The 24,649-nt window shown below is 35.2% G+C and overlaps 1 protein-coding gene across 1 annotated transcript in view; it reads left to right on the top strand.

Annotated features, from left to right (window-relative positions):
- Window positions 1-24,649, top strand: part of LOC111045189 (serine proteinase stubble) — a 312,932-nt gene that overhangs the window by 55,108 nt on the left and 233,175 nt on the right. The gene's annotated exons all lie outside the window — the stretch shown is intronic.

Raw genomic sequence — 24,649 nt, 5'->3', positions numbered from 1 at the left:
GCGAAAAATAGCGTTCGCACCACGGGCAAAAATGTTTTTCCGGCCCTCAATCTTTTCTAGTCCTACGGCCTCGGACTTTAAAACCGATTTCGAGCCGGAAAAGTCTCATTTTCGGCCCTAGGTGCGAAATATACTATCACATATTTACTCTTCGAACATTTTACATTCGCCAAGCGACCTCAATATCAGAGTCGGAACGTTTTTATTACACAAGAGAGATGCGAAACATTGGAACTTGAGTGAAATCACAAGAAAATTTTCTGAAACCTTGATCGATCTCTCAGAAGAGAAATTAAATTCTTTAACCATATTCATCAAATAAGGTCATTAGAACGTGCAATTATTGTAATGACCGTGCCTAGGTAGTGACATAGAATGAAGCTCTCTTATAAGTTTCCTTTATTCCATGCAAGTTTTCTCTGCCATTGGATAGTGGGTGGATCTTGTCAACTGTCTGACATATTGTGTGAGGAAGAAGAATCCGGACTCGCAACAGAAACGCACGATGCGACGAAAGAAAGAACGCAGACATCGTTCGAACGCAGAAAAAACGTAGAAAGAGAGAGGGTGAGTGTGGGAGAGAGGAAGAACGTAGACGCGGTAGCTGAGCCCTTTAGCAGATGGCAACTTTTTCCCTTGGCGCGGTTGGCACTTTCTCTTGGTGCGTTTTTTTTGTTGCAGTTGACACTTGACAGCGTCCGTAATTAAATGAGGGAAATCGGTCGGCGCGGCGAGACAAAGACAAAGCGATGCGCGCGAACACATTTGCGACCATTCTCCGAGCAATCATTCAACACACGCGCGCACGGTCACTGTCATCTCTCTTTCTCTTGCTCTTTGGTGGCGACATTTGTTTGATCCGATGGAGACCGATCTGTCACTTGACTTTGGAGGGATCTGAGGTCTAAAGTAAGGTTCACGTTATAATGGCAGTGGAGAAAGATAGGAGAACAACGCTCTGCGGTCGCATTTTTTCAGTTCATGAGTTTTTACAAATTTGGGAAAACGTTGAAACCATGGCTGGATTTCCCAATAGTTACAATAGGCGCCAGCTCTCACAAGAGAAAAATACCTATCAAAGTGAAAAACACATTAAATTTACATAGATTCTATGATATATGTATTAATTGACCGAGCGAAGTGAGGCCTAAGATTCAAGTCGACGGTTTGGCATTTCTCTTAATGTTTAAATGTTTGAATGTTTAAATGTTTATATGTTGCGCATTTACGGCGAAACGCGGTCATAGATTTTCATGAAATTTGACAGGTATGTTCCTTTTTCAATTGTGCGTCGACGTATATACATACGTTTTTGTAAATTTTGCATTTCAAGGATAATATAAAAGGAAAAAGGAGCCTCCTTCATACGCCAATATCAGAGTAAAAATCAGACTATAGAATTATTCATCATAAATCAGCTGACAAGTGATTACACAGATGCAAAGACCTTGAAGATGCATAGACTCAAATGCAGCGCTAGTGTCGTACTTCGAATTGAAATCGGCCATTGAGGGGGCAACCTATAAGATTATCACATACCATCAAACCAATGCCTTTGTAATCTATAATATTACAAATATATTATGTATAATATCTCGTGCTAAAATACCCAAATGGCGGCCTTCAATTTCAAGTAAGAGCTATCAATGGGAAGGCATAGGCATTGTGGGTCTATATCTCTTTATGGTCTTTGCACAGATGTGTGGAGAAGCCAGTCTATTGCTGTATTTCCATAAGTCTAAAGTTTCAATCAGGTACTTGTGGATGAGAATACTGCGTGACGTCTACTGTTCACAGAAATACTAGTATAGATTTTAGTATTTGATCAGTTTGTAGATTAATAATGTGTATAATGTAAAATGTTTGTGTTTGTAAAATGGTAGGTTTTAGTGACGATGTTCAACTGCGTGATGTGCTGTATGAATAAAAAAAAACATTCTATCATAGAGGAACAATAGCGTAAGTACATATCCCATGGTATAGGGAATTTATGTCGCAACTTTTACTGTTATCTCAAGCTGATTACTGTCGATTATTGTCAATTTTTACTGTTTTGTTGGGGTGAGAGTGTATGAGCAGCACAATTTGAGAGACTACCAGCGTCACACAGCTGCATGGGAAAGAACTACGTAAACTACCGGCTTGGGATAACAGTAAAAGTTGCGACATAAACGCCCTATATCAGGGGTCTCCAACCTTTTTCATCCAAGGGCCACATTGCTGATTCTCGGGGGGCTTAGAGGGCCAATAACAAGGATGTTCGTGGAATTTGACTTGTGGGGACATACACGACGGGGGATTTGGGGGATGTAAAATTATTATGTTATTATATTTCCATTAAAATAATATGAGGAGTTTTAAGTAGGTTTAATTAAAACACAGGAAGAAACAAACCAATTCATTTCATTTTAATATAAAGTCAAATTTATTGAGTGTAAAAAGGTCATACGAAAACTTGACAATGCATGAGTTTAGCAAGTTGAACAAAATATAATAACTTTTTTAATAGTAATAGGGCAACTTGACAATAGGCACATGAATTTAAAAAAAAGTTACCAAGCTAAAAGATAATACTTATTTTGGTGAGAAGATTGCATTTGTTTTCCACTTAAAATGTCCGCCCATTTAGGATCAAACTTTGTGGTTCCGATCATTAAAATTGATTTCAAATGTTCATCAGACAAGGAAGTATTTGGATTTACAAACTTCATTTTTGAGAATGTCTGCTCACAATAAATTGTAGGTAGATCCAAAAAGAGAAAACAGTCCATCAACTGCCACAAGTCCCATATCTGTAAAAATTTCAGGAGCTCCGCCCCATCAATGCAGATAGATTTCCAATTATCAGGCTTCAGATACAATTTAAAAAAAAATATAGTGAGTAGATTGAGCATGAAAATCTCTACAATTAATGTTCAGTAACATTTTCACCTAAAATTGAAAATAAGCTTTAAATTCGAGAAAATGTGATTATTCAATTGCAAATTATTGTTGATTCTATTGAATCATTCACTATCAAGAGATGGCAGACCTCATGTGTGTCTCCTGCGTTATTGCCCTGTCACCAGCTGGCTCAAATATTTGAATAGTAGACTTGAGATGCGCGGGAACACTAGCGTCAGTGATCAATTTTCATAACGGCAAGGAAAGTTGTGTGAGTGCGCCACACCAGATTTTTTTTAATGTTTTTAAAGTATTTTTCTGGGAGAGAACTGTAAAATGGAAGTAGGTTACCTTCTTTGTGTAAATATATATTTTATAAAATCGGTTGCATTAACTCTCGGCGGGCCGGACAAAATCTATCCGCGGGCCGGATGTGGCCCGCGGGTCGTAGGTTGGAGAGCCCTGCCCTATACCATGGGATATCTACTTATCCTATCGTTTCTCTATGATTCTATCCTATTCTGTTCTAAACTGTGGTACTTATCACAGGATTAAGTCAGGAATATACTGAGATCAGTCGACTCATTAACCCTCTAACATTTGGGTTGAAGGATCCTGTTAGAGATGGAGAGATTCTCACGTCCCCAGATTGGCCATTTGATTATGAAGGCAGCCATCATAAACAATAGACCGGCCAGATGGTAATTGATGCATCATGAACTAGTCAGGCCTATAATTACCAACACTGACTTCTGACCAGCCTATGAACAAGTTTTCAATCGCTTACTTAAAAATTAAGATGTAAAGTTTAGAATTAAGGTGAGGGAGGAGTTGTTGCAGGTTTGTCCTTATTCCAGTGAGGAATTCTTTTTGCATTATAGAATGCAAAGATTGACGACTTAGATTATAATTGACAAATCCTTATACCCCTTTCATAGGTGGTCAGTTGGATGAAAAAAATGAAATGAAAAAATGAAATGAAATGTAATATTTTCCTGATTAATTATTAATTCTATATTGTTAAAAGACGATCTGGCAACAGAGCAAAGCGAGAAATAAAATAATCAGTTATATTTTTTGAACAAGAAATTATAGTTTTCAATAACTTCATAATGAATTTCCAAAATTGAGATGAAATATTTTGTTGACTTATTATTAATACTACATTGTTAAAAGATTATCTGGCAACAGAGCGAAGCGAGAAAGAGATAGCGCTATCCGCTTTGTTGAATGATAGACAAGGATAGAAATACCATTGTTAATGAAACACTGCCATTATAACGTGGACCTCACTGTAATACTGTAGAAAACCTCTCAAATACAATGAGTAAACAAAGATTTAGTCATTGAGGTGTGTATTTTCTCTACCTGGATATGATTATCATGGATGATTCGTGATTATTTAATCAACGGGATTTGACACTTCAATGTGTAGTAAATTGATAGTTTTGATTCATTGATGGAAAGATGAACCAGAAATATGTCTCAGTGGTTGATTTATTAATGAAATATAAACCTGGAATACGTTTAAGTCGTTGATATATCTTGGAGTAGAAGTTGAAGTGAGAAGTGGAGAAATAAAGCAAGAAAGTGACACCTGTAAGAGAAGGCTATAAACCAGAGATGCATCACATAGAAGCTATTACTGAATAGCAAGTAATTAATTCAATAAGATGAACATTTGAGCACAACCTTATCCCCTATAGAAGTGCTCAATTTCTGCTTGAGTGTATCAATGGAACATAATTTGTATAAACTAGAAGGAATGGAAAAATATTAGAAAAGAAAAAATCTGGTGTGGCGCACTCACACAACTTTCCTTGCTGTTATGATAATTGATCAACCGACTCTAGTGTTGAACAAATGAGTAGTGCGAATTTTCAAATGATCATATCTCCTGAACGGTGAGGAATTTTGCAAATTTGATTCCAGATTCGTATTCCTCGCATCAAAGACCATACGATCACGAAGTTTGAGCGATTTTTATTTTTCAAAAAAAATTGAGAAAAACCATGGACTAACCATCATGAAACACACTGAAACAAAAAGTATCTGAGATCTGGCTGAAATTTGCACCATAGATAAAGCTTGACTTTGGAAATGTCGGAGCCAAATTTGGCATCCCCAGCTACTATACAGCGTGAGTTATAAATCTGTAAACATAAAATTTGCAAATTTTTAAACGGTCATATCTCCTGATCGGTAAGGAATTTTGCAATTTGGATTCCAGATCCGTGCTCCCAGCATCAAAGACCATAAGATCACGAAGTTTGAGCGATTTTTAATTCTCACAAGAAATCAAGAAAAACCATGGACGATTTCTATTACTTTCCTTGCCCTATTACCATAGGTAAGGAAAGTATTGCTTTCTGAAAAAAATTAAGGTACACAAATTTTTTATATTTCTATACGTTTCAAGGTCCCCTGAGTCCAAAAAAGTGGTTTTTGGGTATTGGTCTGTATGTGTGTGTGTGTGTGGTGTGTGTGTGGTGTGTGTGTGTGTGTGTGTGTGTGTGTGTGTGGTGTGTGTGTGGTGTGTGTGTGTGTGTGTGTGTGTGTGTGTGTGTTGTGGTGTGTGTGTGTGTGTGGTGTGTGTGTGTTGTGTGTGTGTGTGTGTGTGTGTGTTGTGTGTGTGTGTGTGTGTGTGTGTGTGTGTGTGTGTTGTGTGTGTGTGTGTGTGTGTATGAGTGTATGTGCGTCTGTGTACACGATATCTCATCTCCCAATTAACGGAATGACTTGAAATTTGGAACGTAAGGTCAACGTAAGGTCCGACATGAACAATTTCGATCAAATGCGATTCAAGATGGCGGCTAAAATGGCGAAAATGTTGTCAAAAACAGGGTTTTTCGCGATTTTCTCGAAAACGGCTCCAACGATTTTGATTAAAGTTGTACCTGAAATAGTCATCGATAAGCTCTATCAACTGCCACAAGTCACATATCTGTAAAAATTTCATGAGCTCCGCCCCATCTATGCAAACTTTGATTTTAGATTCTCAATTATCAGGCTTCAGATACAATTCAAACGAAAAATTTCGAGTGGAATAGATTGAGCATGAGAATCTCTACAATTAATTTTCAGGAACATTTTCTCCTAAAATTATAAATAAACTCGAAAATCGAGAAAATGTGATTATCCAATTGCAAACTATTGGCAACTGTTGATTCTATTAAATGATTCTTTATGAAGAGATAGCAGACCTCGTGTGTCTCCAGCGTTATTGCCCTGCCACCAGCTTGCTCAGATCTTTGAATAGTAGACTCGTGTAGAATAGTAGTAAGTTGTGTGAGTGCGCCACACCATTTTTTTTCAAGAAAATTGAGAAAAACCATCTGGGGACCAATTGGGACTAACCCCATCGTGAAATACAATGAAACAAAAAGTATCTCAATTTTGGCTGAAATATTCACCATAAATTAAGCTTGTCCTGAGAAATATCGGAGCCGAATTTGGCACTTCCAGCTACTATACAGAATGAGTTATGAATCATCAAACATAAAATTTGAAAATTTCCAAATGATCGAGCGATTTTTGCTCTGTTGTCAGATCGTCTTTTAACAATGTAGAATTAATAATTAATTAACAAAATATTTCATCTTGATTACGGAAATTGATTATGAAACTTCTCTTCTCTTCTTCGCCTGTCTATTACATGGGAAACCATAGTTGGCTAGGTATCTTCCTCTCTTTTTTCTCTCTTCTCCAACACACCCAACCACAAAGCCCATGGTTTTTTATATTTGTGACATTTTATTGTGTTTTATTTGTTTCGTAATTTTGTTTTGTCTTGTTTTGTGTGTTTTTAATAAATTGAAATTGAAAAAATTTAAATTATTGAAAAATATAATTTTCTTGCTTAATAGAATATTAATATAAAACTTGTATAATTAATGAATGTCAAGTAACACATAACCTAGCTACATTTTTGGACTGTTGTATGAATTAGAATTGGAACCGTTTTGGGCTTATAAGCCTGTGGTACTTTTCTGTAAGTTGTGTAATTTTGAATGATTGAATAAAATAAAATAAAATATAATTGATTATTTCAAACGAGAATGAACTGTTACATCAATAAAACTGTATCAGCTACCATATTTTGATGCATTGAGGATCAGCAACGTTTTTCTCCTATCTTTCTACACTGCCATTATAACGTGGACCTCACTAGAGCTGTCCTGTAACTAATGCATGCTATGCGAGTCTAATGAATGAATTGAAGCATAAACAATACTCTTACTTGCATCAGAGAGTGTCAGTTTGGATCTCATCCAAAAATCGTAGTAGCCACATTAATGCGTTGACAAGTATGCAAAGTGTTCTACCTGTTATGAATTATTATTCAGGTGAAGTGAGAATGTTCAGAGCCCATTTAAGAACGTGCTTTACCTTCTAATCATTTATCAAAAGGAAAAGGCGTTAAGTCATGTCATGTCATGTCACATCTAGTCATGACAGCTTGGTTGGCTCATGATGTTAAAAGAGTGTATTGATATAATTTCATCTCTCGTTCACGGCTATGAGATCGGATTAATTTATTGCACAAAATATAATACAATATTCAAATACGGAGTTCATACGATTGTGCAGCTTGACAATATTTGTATAAAAGCAAAAGTGTATTGATATTTCATCTTTCTCAATCACGGCTATGAGATCGAATAATTTTATTGCACAAAATATAATACAATATTCAAATATGAAGTTTAAACGATTGTACAGCTTGACAATATTTGTATAAAAGAGTTCAAATTAATATTGATACAGCTTAACAAATTAAAAAACAGTAAATCTCAACTGAAAACTTGACCTAACTCTACTTGGTACAGCTTGAACTTATAATACAATACCCAAATACAAAGTTAACCCTAAAGAGACACACTGGGGTGTTTCATACCTCAGGGATTTTTTTCTGTTCTGCAGTTGACAATATCAAACAGATGAAAATTTATGCCCAGTCTAAATTAGGTTTGTAGTATTGTCAACTACTCTCCACCACTTCCAGTCAGTAATAGCATTCTACAAGGTCACCAGCTCATCTTGTTCTTCGTATGGGGCGTCTAACACCCCAGAGTGTCTTTTATGTAGGACTTTTATCAAACACTTTTATTACAAAGATTTACTTATAACTACGAATGTGGTGGTATGGGATGATGAATCAGATTGGAATGAATGCTATGATTCTCTACAACTTGAGATTCAAAACAATAAAATGAAGAGATGTAAGTTTTTGATGAAGTTGTCATTGGCAATGATCAAGCCATTCCTTCAAACTAGAGGAGCTCCAACACTCAGGCGGAACATACGTACTTCTAAAATAATTAGTATAAATATTGATGAGCAGTGCTTTACTTTCGATTTCTTCATGCACTTAAAACAAAATGATTAAGAAATGATGAAGTATGGGCTAAGTACTTTTTTCTCTATATTTTTCAAAGAAACATGCAAAATTAAATTGGGGTGTTCAACACCCCAGTGTGTCTACTGTGTTAGCATAAAGTAAGTGTGTCTTTGTAGGGTTAAAACAATCGTACAGCTTGACAAAAGAGTACAAATATTGATACAGTTTAAAAATAAAAAATCTGGTGTAACGCACTCACACAACTTTCCTTGCCGTTATGAAAATTGATCACCTGACGCTAGTGTTCCCGCGCATCTCAAGTCTACTATTCAAAGATTTGAGCCAGCTGGTGACAGGGCAATAACGCTGGAGACACACGAAGTCTGCTGTCTCTTCATAGTGAATGATTCAATAGAATCAACAGTTGCCAACAGTTTGCAATTGAAATAATAACATTTTCTAGAATTTAGAGTTAATTTTAAATTTTAGGTGAAAATGTTACTGAACATTAATTGTACAGATTTTCATGTTCAATTTCTTCCACTTAATTTTTTTTGTTTAAATTGTATTTGAAGCCTGATAATTGGGAATCTGAAATCAATTTTTGAATAGATGAGGCGGAGCTCCTGAAATTTTTTCAGGTATTGGACTGGTGGCAGATGATGGAGCCTATCAATGACCATTCTAGGTATGAATTTGATCAAAATCGTTGAGCCGTTTTTTTTCGAGAAAATTGCGAAGAACCGTGTTTTGAAAACATTTTGGCCATTTTAGCCGCCATCTTTTTTAATTACATTTGATCGTCATTGTTCGTGTCGGGTCCTTATGGTGTAAGGACCTTAAGTTCCGAATTTCAAGTCATTCCGTTAATTGGGAGATGAGATATCGTGTACACAGACGCACATACACTCATACACACACACACACACACACACACACACCACACACACACACAACACACACACACACACCACACACACACACACACACACACAACACACACACACACACACACACACAACACACACACACCACACACACACACCACACACACACACACACACACACACACACACACACACACACACACACAACACACACACACACACACACACACACACACACACACACACACAACACACACACACACACACACACACACACATACAGACCAATACCCAAAAACCACTTTTTTGGACTCAGGGGACCTTGAAACGTATAGAAATTTAGAAATTGGGGTACCTTAATTTTTTTCGGAAAGCAATACTTTCCTTACGGTACCTATGGTAATAGGGCAAGGAAAGTAAAAAAACAGTACATCTCAACTGAAAACTTAAATTTACTTGGTACAGCTTAAACTTATAAAACAATATCCAAATACAAAGTTAAAACAATCGTACAGCTTGACAAAAGAGTACAAATAGTGAGTGATACAGTTTAAAAATAGAAAACAGTACATCTTAAATCAAAACTTAACTTTCCTTAGTACAGTTTCAACTATAAAATAGTATAGCTCGATTCATGACGTCAGAACCGTTTTGATATTCTTCTTACTGTAGTGAGGTCCATGCTATAATGGCAGTAGAGGAAGATAGAAGAACAACGTTGCCGATCCTCTGTCTTGGCAAAGCCTTCTATGAATGAGGGTAACTAATACCGGTTTATTGATGTAATATTAACTTTTCATTCGTTTAGAATAATCAACTGAATTCTTTCAAGCAAGAAATTGTATTTTTCATTATGAATCTTCATAATCAAGAAAAAAAATCTGTTACCTATTATATTTCTATATTGTTAAAAAAAAATTGCATGGTTGCCTGTAAAGTTGGTATACGGGCGAAAGTTTTACGTGACAACGACTTTGAGTGGTAAAATAATTTTAATGTGAATATTCATTCCTATAGTAGGAAGAAGGATGAAATAATAGTAACAATTTAAAACATTCATTTATACAAAGAATTATATTTAAAACATTACCTAATTTATACAAAGAATCTCGCACTGAATTTCATATTAACAAAATTTTATTTTTACCTTCACACATCCTCAACAAAATCACTCTGTCTCTCTCGCTCTTAGGCGGGCTAACTGTGCTCGATTCAATTTTTTACATAGCAAGTCGCGCTCATTTTTTCAAGTTAAACAAATTATTATTGGCTGAGAAACGATTTATACTACTTTTGTGATTGAAAACTACCACAACATTGGTATTATTACAACATAACCTATTCACTTATACCTTTATACTTACACTTATACCTATTCACATAACCTATTCACTAAGTAGTGGCGCAGTCGCAGGAGATTGCTCCGTTTCACTCTCTCTCCAGGTGAATGCTTCGGGTCGCTGCTGGCAGTGAACTCTAAACTAACTTAGTATCTAAAGTTCACTGGCTGCTGGTTGCTCGCCACTGCTCCTATTCGTGCTCTTTCCAGACGACCGTGAACCGAAACGAACGCTCTCACTCGCTCTCATTGTGAGCGCATAACGTGGGAACGTAACACAGTTTCTTGAAGTGTCACCCGGCAAACCAATTTATAAGACGTTGTCACGTCAAAAACTATCTGGCAACAGAGCAAATCGAGAAAGAGATATCGCTATTCGTTTTGTTGAATGTTAGACAAGGATAGCAATACAATTATTGGTAATCAAACACTGTCATTATAACGTGGTCCACACTAAAGAATCATTGAAAAATATATTTTTACAACAAATAGTTTAAACTGATTATTTTATAACAACGAAACAAAATATTAATTAATTTTTCGTGTTACAGGTGGGTGATATTTCCAGATAACAGAGTGAGTGGATTCTCAATTTATTCTCTATTTTTTATTTTAAAAAATACCACTTGAGTCTGGTTTCCATTAGTAGAGTAAGTGTAGAGTTCCCTGGGCAAGTACTAACTATCTAGTGAACTCTCTCAATGAAAACATTCATTGAGTACTAGAGTACTAGTTTTAGTAGAGTAGATTGGGATAGCACCATGTGATATTACTCTACCACTTGCCTTCTCCCACCACCGCTTTTCACTCTACTCTACCACTACTATGCTAATGAAGACAGTCTCGAGCTAGTAGAGTAGAGTCGTGCCGTTGGCTATCAAGTTTAAGAAGTATTGTTATTTATTAAAAAGTATTAATTTATTAAAGTGTTAGTGTTAATTTACTAAAAAGTATTAACATTTTAAGGTTAGTTCTGTTCACTACAGTTGTTTTTTTAGACAACACACTTCACCTACTATTCTCTATTTTAGTGAAAACAGTTACTCGACCAAGTAAGTAGAGTAGAGTTAGCTCGGTAGAGTTAGGCTCAACTCACACTTCCGCGACTCAGGTCGAGAAGAGACTCGACTCAGGTCGAGAAGAGACTCGACTCCAGTCGGGAGCATGTGTTTTAAATGGTGACAGTCGCGGAGACTAGAATCGACTGGTCTGAGGGTCACCATTTGGAAACACATGCTCTCCACTAGAGTCGAGTCTCTTTTCGACCTGAGTCAAGTAAGTGTGAGTTGAGCCTTAGTATGTCAGTTACTCGACCACTAACTCTACTAGTGAAAACTAGGCTTATAGGATGATAGTGTTAGTGATAGTGAGAATAGTTGACCGAGCGAAGTGAGGTCTAAGATTCAAGTCGATGGTTTGGCATTTCTCTTAATGTTTATAATTATGTTGCGCATTTACGGCGAAACGCAGTAATAGATTTTCATGAAATTTGACAGGTATGTTTCTTTTTACATTGCGCGTCAACGTATATACAAGGTTTTTGGAAATTTTGCATTTCAAGGATAATATGGAAGGAGAAAGGAGCCTCCTTCATACGCCAATATTACCGTAAAAATCTGGTGTGGCGCACTCACACAACTTTCCTTGCCGTTATGAAAATTTATCACCTGACGCTAGTGTACTCGCGCATCTCAAGTCTGCTATTCAAAGATATGAGACAGCTGGTGATAGGTTAATAACGCTGGATACACACAAGGTTTGCTATCTCTTCGTAGTGAATGATTTAATAGAACTAACAGTTTCACAATTAAATAATCACATTTTCTCGGATTTCTAGCTTATTTTCAATTTTAGGTGGAAATGTTACTGAACATTAATTGCAGAGATTTTCATGTTCAATCTTTTTCACTTGAAATTTTTTGTTTCAATTGTATATGAAGACTGATAATTGATTCTATTCGAGCAGTCGTCGTGAACGGATGGTTCTATCGCTACCGTTATCAGCTTGATAGCCGTCCAAGTAGACTCCGGCATTAACAGCATTATAACAACGTTTCAACTAACCTTCTAGAATTCTTTAACTCTATCCATTTAATTACAAACCCAGTTGAAAATGAGTAATAAGTGTGATGAATGTGAAATCGAAGTAGATTCGAAAGATTGTATCGAGTGCTCCGTTTGTGAGAATATTTATCATCCGACGTGCACGCGTATTAAAACAATGAAAAACTTTCGTAAACTGGATAAGAAAAAACCATGGAAGTGTGATCGTTGTGTTTCGCAAACAAGTGATGCCAATGAGGGGAATCTTGAACAACGCATAGTTACCTCTCTGAAGGAATTTATTGACGCCAAATTTGCGGCCTTTAGTGAGGAACTTGTCTCCTTAACGACGATAGTGAGGAAAAACGATGACTCTATTAAAGCACTGCAAGCTGATAACATAAAATTAAAAAAAGAGTGTGAATTCTTGAGTCGTGAAAACCAATTGCGTCGAAGAGAGATTGAGGAGCTTCAACAGAGATCGCGCATTGATAATCTGGAAATTTCCGGTGTTCCAACCACAGCTAATGAAAATGTGTACGAGATTTTGAAGTGTATTGCGACGGTCATCAATGTTCCATTCAGAGACGATGATATATCAATTGCACATCGAGTCCCGACAGCAAAGGGTAAGATTGAACCAATAATCTGTAAATTCACCACTCGTAAATGTAAATTGAACTGGTTACTTGCTGCTAAAAAAACAAGGAATAACCTGGTGACCACGGACTTGAATGCTAGACTGCCTCGTGGTAATTTCTATATAAATGAACACTTAACAACGGCGAATAAAATGTTGTTAGGGAAAGCGAGATTTCTAAAGAGGGAGGGCAAATTGAAATTCGTGTGGGTGAAGGATGGAAAAATCCTCATACGTCAAACCCAGGACTCACCAGCAAAGAGGGTTGCCAGTGATGAGGACTTAAAAACTTTTGAATAAGGGTAAAAAACCAACAAGCTGAATATGTAACATAAACTGAGCATAGATTTTTTTTTAATTATTATCCTTTGTAATATTTCATTTTTAGCTAGGTGATTAGTCAGGTTAATTTTGGTTTTGGATTCATTGTATTTTAGTGGAAAAGAAAGATCATCATCATCATCTTTAGTGTGCTTATTGTTGGATATGGATTTATTTCAACAAGAATACTATTATTTTTCAACACTATTATCTATATTTTCTTTACTTATTTTCTTCTTTTAACATTCTGAATTTCTCCATAACGATTATTTTTGAGTCAAAAAATGAAAAAAATGGTTATTTGAGCAGAATAATATTGAGCTAGGAATATTTCTCTTCTCAAGTTTACTTTTGTTCATTTTGATATAATTTAGGAAATTATTTTATTTATTTGGAGTTTGGCTCAACGCTTTTATTAATTTATTTAACTATCACTGAACTAGTAATACTAGCATAATGCTATCATGTTTATTCATCGTTATTATATCTATCGTTTTCTTCCTATAAAAATATTAGGAGCTCTTTCAGGATTACTTTAGAGTAATTAAATAAATAACGGAGCTGAACACTTTAGAAGCTCTGTATTTTTGCTCTAGTAATTATTTACAATACCATTTGATATTCTTAGATTATCCAGAAAATTTATTTTATTTGATAAAATAAAATTTTATTTGATCTGTAGTAAGAGATTATTGTCACATTCAATTGATCAAAGAAAATATACACCTTCTGTGACGATGTTCTGATTATACAATTGAATACCAGTATATAGTATTATTATGTTATCAATAATAACTCATCTCTTTTATTTCAATCTTTTTATTCTCTTATTTGAATTTTCTACAACTATCCTATTGGGATTACGTTTGAGTAAATTAATATCAAATCTTCGGAACTGAACATTTGAACATAGAATATTGTTTTCTTGGAAATATTTTATTTTCTCTAGAAAAGGAATGATATCATTTTTCAATCGCTATTATTATTTTTCTGAGCTGGATTTTGAAGCACTGTATATTATTTAAAAAAAAAATCATTTTATTTTTACTCTTTGATAATTCAAACAATTATTTTTTCGTAGTTTGGGTTTATTGATTTCACTGAATAACTCTTGGACTGGTAATTATTATCATGTATGCTATTCTCCTATAATTATCACTGCATTTACATTGTGTAGTTTTGTTTACTATTATCATTATTAGTATTGATATAATTATCATACCACTAGCCGGAGTCTACTGGCTCAATCTCGACTTCCATTTGAACAAGGGCAGTAACTGAATGAATGTGTTAGATGAATTGAGTGATTACAGACACGTTGGATGTGAGGAGTTTGATGAATGTGGTGTGTATGCTGACTATTTGAGAGAGAATGGCATGAATGCTTTAAGTATTATACATTTAAATATTAGGAGTTATCGGAAAAATTTTGATGATTTTATCATTCTTTTGGAATGCCTTAAACACAAATTTGATATAGTTATACTGACAGAAACCTGGTTGAGTCTTGATGAGAACATAACACATTTAGAGGAATACTGTAGTTTCCGTACATCAGTTAAATTCAATCAGAATGATGGAGTGTTGATTTATGTAAGATCTGAACTTAATGCGTCCTGTAAAGAGATTAATATTGGAGGAGTAAATTGTTTAGATTTGGAATGCTATAGAGATGGGCAGAAGTTTGGAGTTTTATGTGTCTATCGCTGTCAGGGCCTGGACTTGTCAAATTTTATCGGTGGACTTGAAGATAGGTATGATGATAGGAGAAATAGTTTTAACGACACCATCGAGATTATAGCCGGTGATATCAATTGTAATATTCTCTCAAATCAAATAAACAATATCAGTAACAGATACCTAGATGCGCTTTATGAGGCCGGTTTTGTTTCTTGTGTTAACGTTCCTACAAGGCGGACGGCCTTCGCTTCGACCTGCATTGACCATATTTTTGTCAAGCACGTTGATGCGGAGGCCCTCCGTCCAGCTGTTTTCCGTGCTGACATTACCGACCATTATGCGACATCAATACTAATTAAAAATAAGAACTACTCACCCAACATGAGACCTGCACCTCTCTATGCTTCCATTGACTACTTGAAATTATCAGAGACTGTTTCACGACAAAACTGGGATGATATAACCACAATAGATAGCGTCAATCAATGTACTGAATCCTTTATTAGAAAAATCAAAGAAGTACAAGATAGTTGTACTACTCACAAATCAAAAACCGTTAAATCTAAAAAAATAAAACCCTGGATCACCGATTCGCTTGTTAACTCCATTAAAAAAAGAAATAAATTGAGTAAGCTTGTTATCAGACAACCATTTAATTTGCAATTAAAATTATACTACAATAACTATAGAAAAACCTTGAACAGATCATTAAAAAATACCAAAAATAGCTACTACAGGCAAAAATTACTATCCGCTACTAAACCCATATCATTTTGGAGAACTATTAATGAGATATCGGGTATTAATCCTCAAAATAACTCATTCCCAATTCAAAAATTTCTAAATGGTAATTATGCTAACCGGAACCCCCAGACAGAGAGTTGTTCTACCACCTTTGACATAACTAATAAATTCAATATTTTTTTTTCTAAAGTTGGAGAAGCTCTAGCAAATGTTATAAAAAATGAAAACCAAAATAATAACCCACTTCATATGAACTACCCGCCAATCAACTCGGTTTTTGTCTTGCAACAAGTAAGTGAGTTGGATGTGGAAAATTGCATTACAGAGCTGCGTGGTGGTTCTTCACCCGGCTGCGATGGTATACCAGCAAGTCTTTTGAAAAACAATATTAACTCTATTATAGTTCCCCTCCGACACATTATTAATAGAAGCTTCACTACGGGTACTTTTCCAGACGTTCTCAAGCTAGCAAAAGTCATTCCACTCTATAAATCTGGTGCCAAAGACGATTTGAATAATTTCAGACCAATCAGCCTTCTCAGCTTCATTTCTAAGGTTATTGAAAAATGTTTCAAGAAGCAATTCATCAAATATCTGAAGAATAATAACATACTAATAGATAACCAATTTGGGTTTAGGGATGACCGCAACTCTTCCAACTGTTTCTTCCAGCTCAGTGATTATTTGAGACAGGGCATAAATAATAACAAATATATCCTATTACTATTTATTGACCTGGCAAAGGCATTTGACTCTATTGATCATGATTTGCTGATAAATAAACTAACGGCCATAGGAATTACTGGTGTAGCACATGATTGGGTCAAAAGTTTTCTGTCGAACCGCCGCCAATTGGTATCCATTGGAGAAGTAGAAAGCAACGTACAAGACATTAGATATGGTGTGGTCCAAGGTAGCACCCTTGGTCCGATTCTATTCCTGGTTTACATCAATAATATCATTCAGGAAAATATGTCTGGGAAAATGATGCTTTTTGCTGACGACACCGCAATCTATTTTGAGGGGGACAGCTGGGAGCATGTCTACAGAATCGCTTCAAGTGAGCTGAGGCAATTGAAAAGTTGGTTCAATACAAATATACTCAGTATGAACACTAAAAAGACCAAATGTTTGCCTATTTTTCTACGTGACAGCCGTGCTCCTCCTACCAACATTAAACTGAGGGTTCATACATGCGGTGCTGATTGGTGTGACGATTGCAGCTGTGATGTGATAGAAACCGTGTATGATTACAAATACCTAGGTATATGCATAGATAGTCGACTGACATGGAGCACTCATGTTAGATATCTCAATAGTAGGTTGAGGAAGATGATTTATGTGTTCAGCCAGCTGAGGGGAATCTTAAGTATAAATCACCTGAGAACCGTTTATTTTGCATATGTCCAGTCTGTCTTGTCCTATGGTATTGTTTTATGGGGAGGTGCGCCCAAAACCTTACTAGATGAATTATCAGTCACCCAGAAAACAATTATAAAAGCTGGCCTTGGCCTTTGCAGAAGATTTCCATCTGATCAGTTGTTCCTGACTTTTGATGTTTTCAGAATTAGGCAACTCTTCATCAAGGCAGTTCTTTTGTACATGTTTAAGAATAAAATACACTTCAATTCAGAGTCCAATCACCCTCATTTTACTAGGCATGCGCGATTTCATCACTCGGGTCTCCCGCGTAACTTACGCTCAGTTTGCGACAGGAATATATCATTTCTGTGTCACACCATTATGAATAATATTCCTCATGAAATTAGTCAGCCTGGCATATATAAAATATCCAAATACAAAAAAATCGTCTCAAACTGGCTGAAGACTATGGATGTAGATCAATGTGAGCGGCTGCTACAATCTGCCTACCAACACTAAATTGGCCTACCTAATTTCCTCTTTCTTTCCCCCTTTCTCTCTTTGTCAACAGACTGTCAAGTGTAGACCCTTTTCTCATGGATATATCCCATGCCATTGCGATTGCTCCGTATTCAACGTGTCTGGGTGTGTGTGTGTGTGTGTGTGTGTGTGTGTGTGTGTGTGTGTGTGTCTTTATTATTAAATAACATATAATACTATCAGTAGAATAATAAATAATATACAGTTCTGAACTCATTGACCCACGAACAGGCCCATCAGGCCTATGTGGGCAATTATTATTTCACTATTAGGGTTTAGATTTGCTTTGCAGTGCAATTTTCTCAGATCTTAGGATAAACTATAATAGTCTAAAGCTCTCTATTTATAACACTATTAATAGATATCAACCTTTATTATTTCTTATAAAATGTATCACTATTATAATTTAATATAATTAGCCTATTGTATTACTCCTTAGGTCATGAAGTTTTATTTTACACAATTGTTACGTTGTGCTGCTTGCATTTTGTGCCCTTTTTAAATATTGTAATCATGTATAATTTGGCGAAATAAACTCAATTCAATTCAAATTCAAAATTCAATCATAATAGTTCATTCATAACACCATCTCTATTATCTAGCATTATTGTATATTACACTGTCAAAATAGAGATCATGTTCAAACCTGAACACTTTCTTCTTTTCATCTCTCTTTTATAACTTTCTTATTTCTTCTCATCCACACTTTATCATCAATTATTATTGAACGAAACCCCAATTAAATGCTGTAAATCACCCGGAAGACTTCTGCTATTGCGAATATTGACAACAGGGTAGTAAACAGCTAGATGGAAAAACGATGATCGCTACAAAAATTACAGCACTCAATTTGGATTTTCGTTTAATAATAATTAATAATCATATACAAAAATTATTTTCCAGCCCGGTAATCGAACCGGGTACCTCCTAATTGCCGGTTAGGAATACTTACTCCAAACCTTACCCTTACACCAAACTGACAAGCTCTCCATAGCTTAATAGATCATTAGATGAGTGCGCTGGTTAATATGAAGATCGTATGAAGAACTTATAAAGAACGTATGAAGATCATATAAGACGATCGTAATAGCTCTTTCAACTACTGAGTACTAATATTTCAATTGAATTGTTGTTGAGCTTGTTTATCAAATATCTCTCTCTCACACACTCTCTATTTCTCCCTCAATATCCTCCCACTTGTACCTTTCATATTTCCCACTTCCCTGTGAATTCTGCAGTTTTAATTCATTCATATCACCAATCATTTTCATTTCCAGCATGCATTTTTACAAATATGTTATTATTTACTATTGTTGTAATTAATTTTTTATCATAGAAGTGTTATTATTTTGTTTATTATTACCAGTGTTTGCTATAGGTCTTGTCAGACATGGTAATGTAAGATGTATTAATTAAATATCACTCTCTCACTCTCTCTCTCTCTCTTGGTAGAGATTTAGTGGGGAGGATATTTTCAATATTCTTTCCGAAGAATGGACATTGATATGTCCAAAGCTCCGCCAATTTATGTAGATGCATAACAATATAGTTATCTATAGTTATTATATTACAAATTACTTTTTCATATCATATACAGTTCAATAATTATTTTCTTAGTCTATATTATGTAAATTCATCTATAAATTTTGCTGTATTGTAAGCTATTGTATATAAGTGTATAAGCCAGTATATATTGTAATCTACATAAATAAAGTACTCAATCAATCAATCAATCAATCTCTCTCTCTCTCTCTCTCTCTTGGTGGAGAGTTAGTGGGGAGGATATTTTCAATATTCTTTCCGCAGAATGGACATTGATATGTTCAAAGCTCCGCCAATTTATGTAGATGCATAACAATATAATTATCTATAGTTATTATATTACAAATTGCTTTTTCATATCATATACAGTTCAATGATTATTTTCTTAGTCTATACTATGTAAATTCATTTATAATTTTGCTGCAATGTAAGCTATTGTATATAAGTGTATAATCTACATAAATAAAGTACTCAATCAATCAATCTATCCATCTTCCAACGGCCTCTTCTCCTTTGATCAAACGGCTCTCATCGTTCGATACCTAAATTTCCAATACCCAGGTCCAAATTTCATCGTTTCATGTGAAAACATTACATCAATTGCCTCAATTTCGCATATTTCATCATATATCTTTGCTCCATATTATTGTAAATCAATTCAGTCTGTAGGTTGGCATGATTCTTCAATCTGTAGTAAATTTTTAAATTTGCACATTGAACAGCAGAATATAATAGTATGTGTGATGCGAAGCTCAACGATTGGCCATTAGCTGTAGACCAATGAACGTTGAGCTCGACTCTCATTGGCCGAGACTAGACACTCCCAAGTATACCAAATATGGTCATGAGATCTGTTAAACAAGAACTGAAGAAGAGCAACTCAGTAACTAACAAAATTAAAGTAACACAGTTTAATTTTTTATGGAGGGATTCCACAATATCAGTTCTTAAAATTGTATCAACTAACAAAATGTATAATACTGATCAAAGCTACCAAAATATTCCTAAAATACTCACAATACTTCGGTAAAATCTTTAAACCCTAAAGTATTACCTCTCTTAACTCTAGCGTAATATGATAGAGAAAAGATAGCATAAGAAGGTATCCCATGGTATAGGGCGTTTATGTATCAAAATTCACTGTTAACTCAAGCCGAAAGTCCTAGTAATTCTTTTTGGTGAAACTATGTGACGCTGGTAGTCTCTCATACTGTGCCCTTCTCACCCGTACACTCTCAACCTGACAACATAGTCATAATAGACAGTTGTCGACAGTAATCAGCTCGAAATTTAGAACATAAATGACCTAAACCATGGGATATCTTCTTATGCTATCTTTTCTCTAATGGTATTACGCTAGAGATAAAATACTTATTCAACAGGTAGTTGAGTGAACGAGTGAACGACCCAATAAATTTATCTTCTCAATACCGTAAAAAGACTGGAAAATCATAAATCGCGTTTGATACTTGAAAGAGAATGAATTTTATGCGCGGCCAAGCACGATTCAGGTTGAACTATAACGGTGAGCGATTTTATGATGTCTAGTTATGCTGCAATGATTGTTTGCGTGGGCACTTCTAGTTTTTCTTATCAGTTGATTTCAATATATACGAATTGGAAAAAGGAATTACAGAAGCATATTTGTGCCCTGCCCGTATTTTACTACCATAATCTAGTTTGGAATCTTGAAAATTATTAAAGTCTTGTTGACTACTTTGCTCTTAATAATACCAAAAAGGTTGTGAAATAGATAAGAAGTAAGAATAACCAGAAGAAATTCCATTTCTGTACTAATGTCATAATAATATATGATTTAATGCCAACGTTTTCATAATAAAGCTACGTTCGAAGTGTTATGATGGCAAAATATTTTCTTTAAATTATAGTGAAGCCCACGTTATAATGCTAATGTTTGATTAGCAATGATATTGCTATCCTTGTCTATCATTCAACAAAGCGGATAGCCCTATCTCTTTCTCGCTTTGCTCTGTTGCCAGATTGTCTTCTAACAATACAGAATTGATAATTCTTCTTCTTCTTTGTCTCTCCCCAGTATGCCTTACAGCGTTGGGGTAGCCTCGGTCCACTTCCTCCATTTATCCCTATCCATCGCCATCCTCCTCATCTCCGGAACCGTCTTCCCTCTTCTTCTCCCTATCTCCTCAATGCGATCCTCATATGAATACCTCGGGCGCCCCACCGTTCTTCTTCCCTGTACTCTAACATTTACAAACTGTTTTGCCTTGCTTTCGTCCCTCATCCGTTGTACATGTCCATACCAACCCAGCTGCCTCGTTTCTATTATTTCGCCAACATCTCTCATTCCCACTTCTTCCCTTATTCTAGTATTTCTTACTCTATCCCTTCTGGTCTTACCAACTGTCTTTCTGTGGCATTTCATCTCCACAGTCCTTATCTTATTTTCGTGGCTTGATTTTATTGGCCAACTTTCGCTTCCATATAGCATGATGGGCTCTATTATTGTTCTGTATACCTGGAATTGATAATTAACTAACAAAATATTTCATCTTAATTAAGAAAATCCTTCATGAAACTATTGAAAAATATAATTTCTTGCTTGATAAAATATAATTGATTACTCTTAACTTTCTTAATACGATTGTAAATATTGTAGTGAAGACTGTTTTGGGCTCAATGCCTGTAGTTTTCTTTGTTCTGTAATAAATAAATGAATAAACGAGAATGAACACTTAATATTACAACAATAAACCTGTATTAGCTACTGTCAATAGAAGGCATTGACAAGACAGAGAATCGACAACGATGATCTCCTATCTTACTTCACTGCCATTATAACGTGGACCTCAATATAATCAATTCACTATTATTAACAGAAAATAGTTTTCACATTGAACTCAGTGGAATGTTGATGAAAACTAATAATTATTTACTCTAAACGAATATGAAATAGTTCATTTAATAGAAACGGTGAAAATCCATATACAGTTAGTTATACAGTTGGTGAGGTCGATTGTAATATTTTGTTTGAGTACTTTTGAAATTATGATCAGTGTAGAGGAAGGGGAAATTGGTTCTAGAGTAATCTTTATGAACCAATTAACCTAGCTTCTTGAAGAACCATTAACTTGTAATAATTTATTCTTGTCACTTCCATTTTCAATCCTATACTATTAAACGAGCAACTTCTGTTTATTTTATGTTTGGATGTTTAGATGTTTGGATGTTTATATGTTTGTATTTCACCGGATCTCGAAAACGGCTCTAACGATTCTCACGAAATTCAGAACATAGTAGGTTTATAATATAAAGATTCGATTCCACTAGGTCTCATCCCTGGGAAAACTCGCTGAAGGACATTAGTTATTATTCAAGGATAGTTATTATTCATCCTTGTAAAAACAGCTGATAATAATTATTGAGTCGTCTGTTGGTGATGTAAGTGATTGAGCAAGTTTATGTGTGTGGGATTGTGTCAAAATTATGACGCAGCTGTTGAACTTATCCTACTTATACTATCATTCAATCAGGTACTTAGTGCCGGTTGCAAAAAAGCCGGGTTATTTTCAATCCTTATTGATTCCAGTAGATCCATCTTTTTGAAATGGTCTTCTCTGATTTGGTTCACGTAGAGTTAATCAGGATTTGAATTTAACCGGCTTTTGTGCAACTGGGCCTTTGTGAGGGAAATTTTTAAATTCCTCTGGGAATTAATCTCAATTTACTGTGATTAAATAGAACATTTCTGTACGAATGTTATTATAAGTTCTTCTTTCGTAATAAATGTGTTATGCTTTGTACTCCAGAGCGAAGCTCGGTCCCCGATACTCGATCTAATATTAACTAAAGAAAAAAATTTAATTCAAATCACATGTGATCTGATTCCAGAGAATGTGCCGGTTGCACAAAAGCCGGTTAAATTTCAACCATGATTAATTTCAGGAGAACCAATCAGAGAAGCCGTCTCTTCTAAAAGACCTTCTCTGATTGGTTCTCGTGAAATTAATCATGGTTGAAATTCAACCGGCTTTTGTGCAACAGGGTCTATATCTATTAATGCCAGTCAACACCGTCCTATGTAGCTATAACCATATAGAAAAGATGAGTTATTCCGAGGTATGGGTCGTTTATGTCACTAATTTCAAGCTGCTTACTGTCTGTCTATTATTATTGTTTTGTCGGGGTGTGAGTGTAGACTTCGAACATACACGGATTGCGCCCAGCGGTCAAATTGGAGTGATACATGGCACCTATACACACGTACACTGTTTACGTAGTGACGTCATCCCAGCTAGTAACATTATAATTATTATAACATTATAATTATAGTAACATTAAGTTAACATTAAGTAACATTAAGTAACATTATAATTATTTGTCCCGCTCATTCTCTCTCTGTTGAAGTGATGACGGTATATACTAGTAGTTCTGTGAGCCGTAGACACCGCGCAGTTATAAACCGCAGCCTCCTCTTATACTGTCCATCAGAGTAAATCCTGTCTGTATGTCGTGTCGGCGAGATATCGGTGTAAAACGGCTAATGGCTGTTGGGGTTGGTGTATCAAAAATGCTAACATCAAAAGCTAATCTCCTTCAAGACATACTGGCAACAGGACAGCCCAAGTTCAAAAGCAGAGAAAGTTCGAGAGACAATACTATGTTATTTTAGTTATTAACTGCATGCGATATTGCACGCAATCAATAGTTCATTTATTTATTTATTCATAATGATGATAACGGATTTCCCCAAATATGTCTCCTTAACAATAAAAATTGTACAGATACAAATGAAAAAATAAAAATAATGATAGAAACAATACGAACTTATGCAATAATGAATAATATAAACAACAAAAATACCACCTAATTCAAAAATCGAAAATACAAAGATTTCAAATACTTATGAAAAAAGTAAAAATAAAACAAATTCAGAATTCAAAATTCCAAAACCTATAATAATTAAAGAATATATACTAACAAATAATGAACAGAAATTTTAGAAAAATAACATTTATAACTGAACGACGTCCCAAACCATATGCACTCTGTATATACGTCGATTTTTACAGTTTACAGTTTTTACACTTTTACAGTTTTGTAAAACCTGTCGAATTTCATGAAAATCTATTACCGCGTTTCGCCGTAAATGCGCAACATATAATCATATAAACATTAAGAGAAATGCCAAACCGTCGACGTAAATCTTAGACCTCTCTTCGCTCGGTCAATTATACTTTCGATAACAGTCTGTTTTATAACGACCATTCCTTCCTATTCGACTCTAAAAGTGTTCCATTGATTTATCTCAACTTGTGGCGAATTTTGAAATCGACCGGGAATCTCAC

This window comes from Nilaparvata lugens, chromosome 4 (assembly GCF_014356525.2).
Source record: "Nilaparvata lugens isolate BPH chromosome 4, ASM1435652v1, whole genome shotgun sequence".
Taxonomy (NCBI): domain Eukaryota; kingdom Metazoa; phylum Arthropoda; class Insecta; order Hemiptera; family Delphacidae; genus Nilaparvata; species Nilaparvata lugens.
Note: the sequence above shows the minus strand (reverse complement) of the source record. Positions and strands in the feature narration are given on the sequence as shown.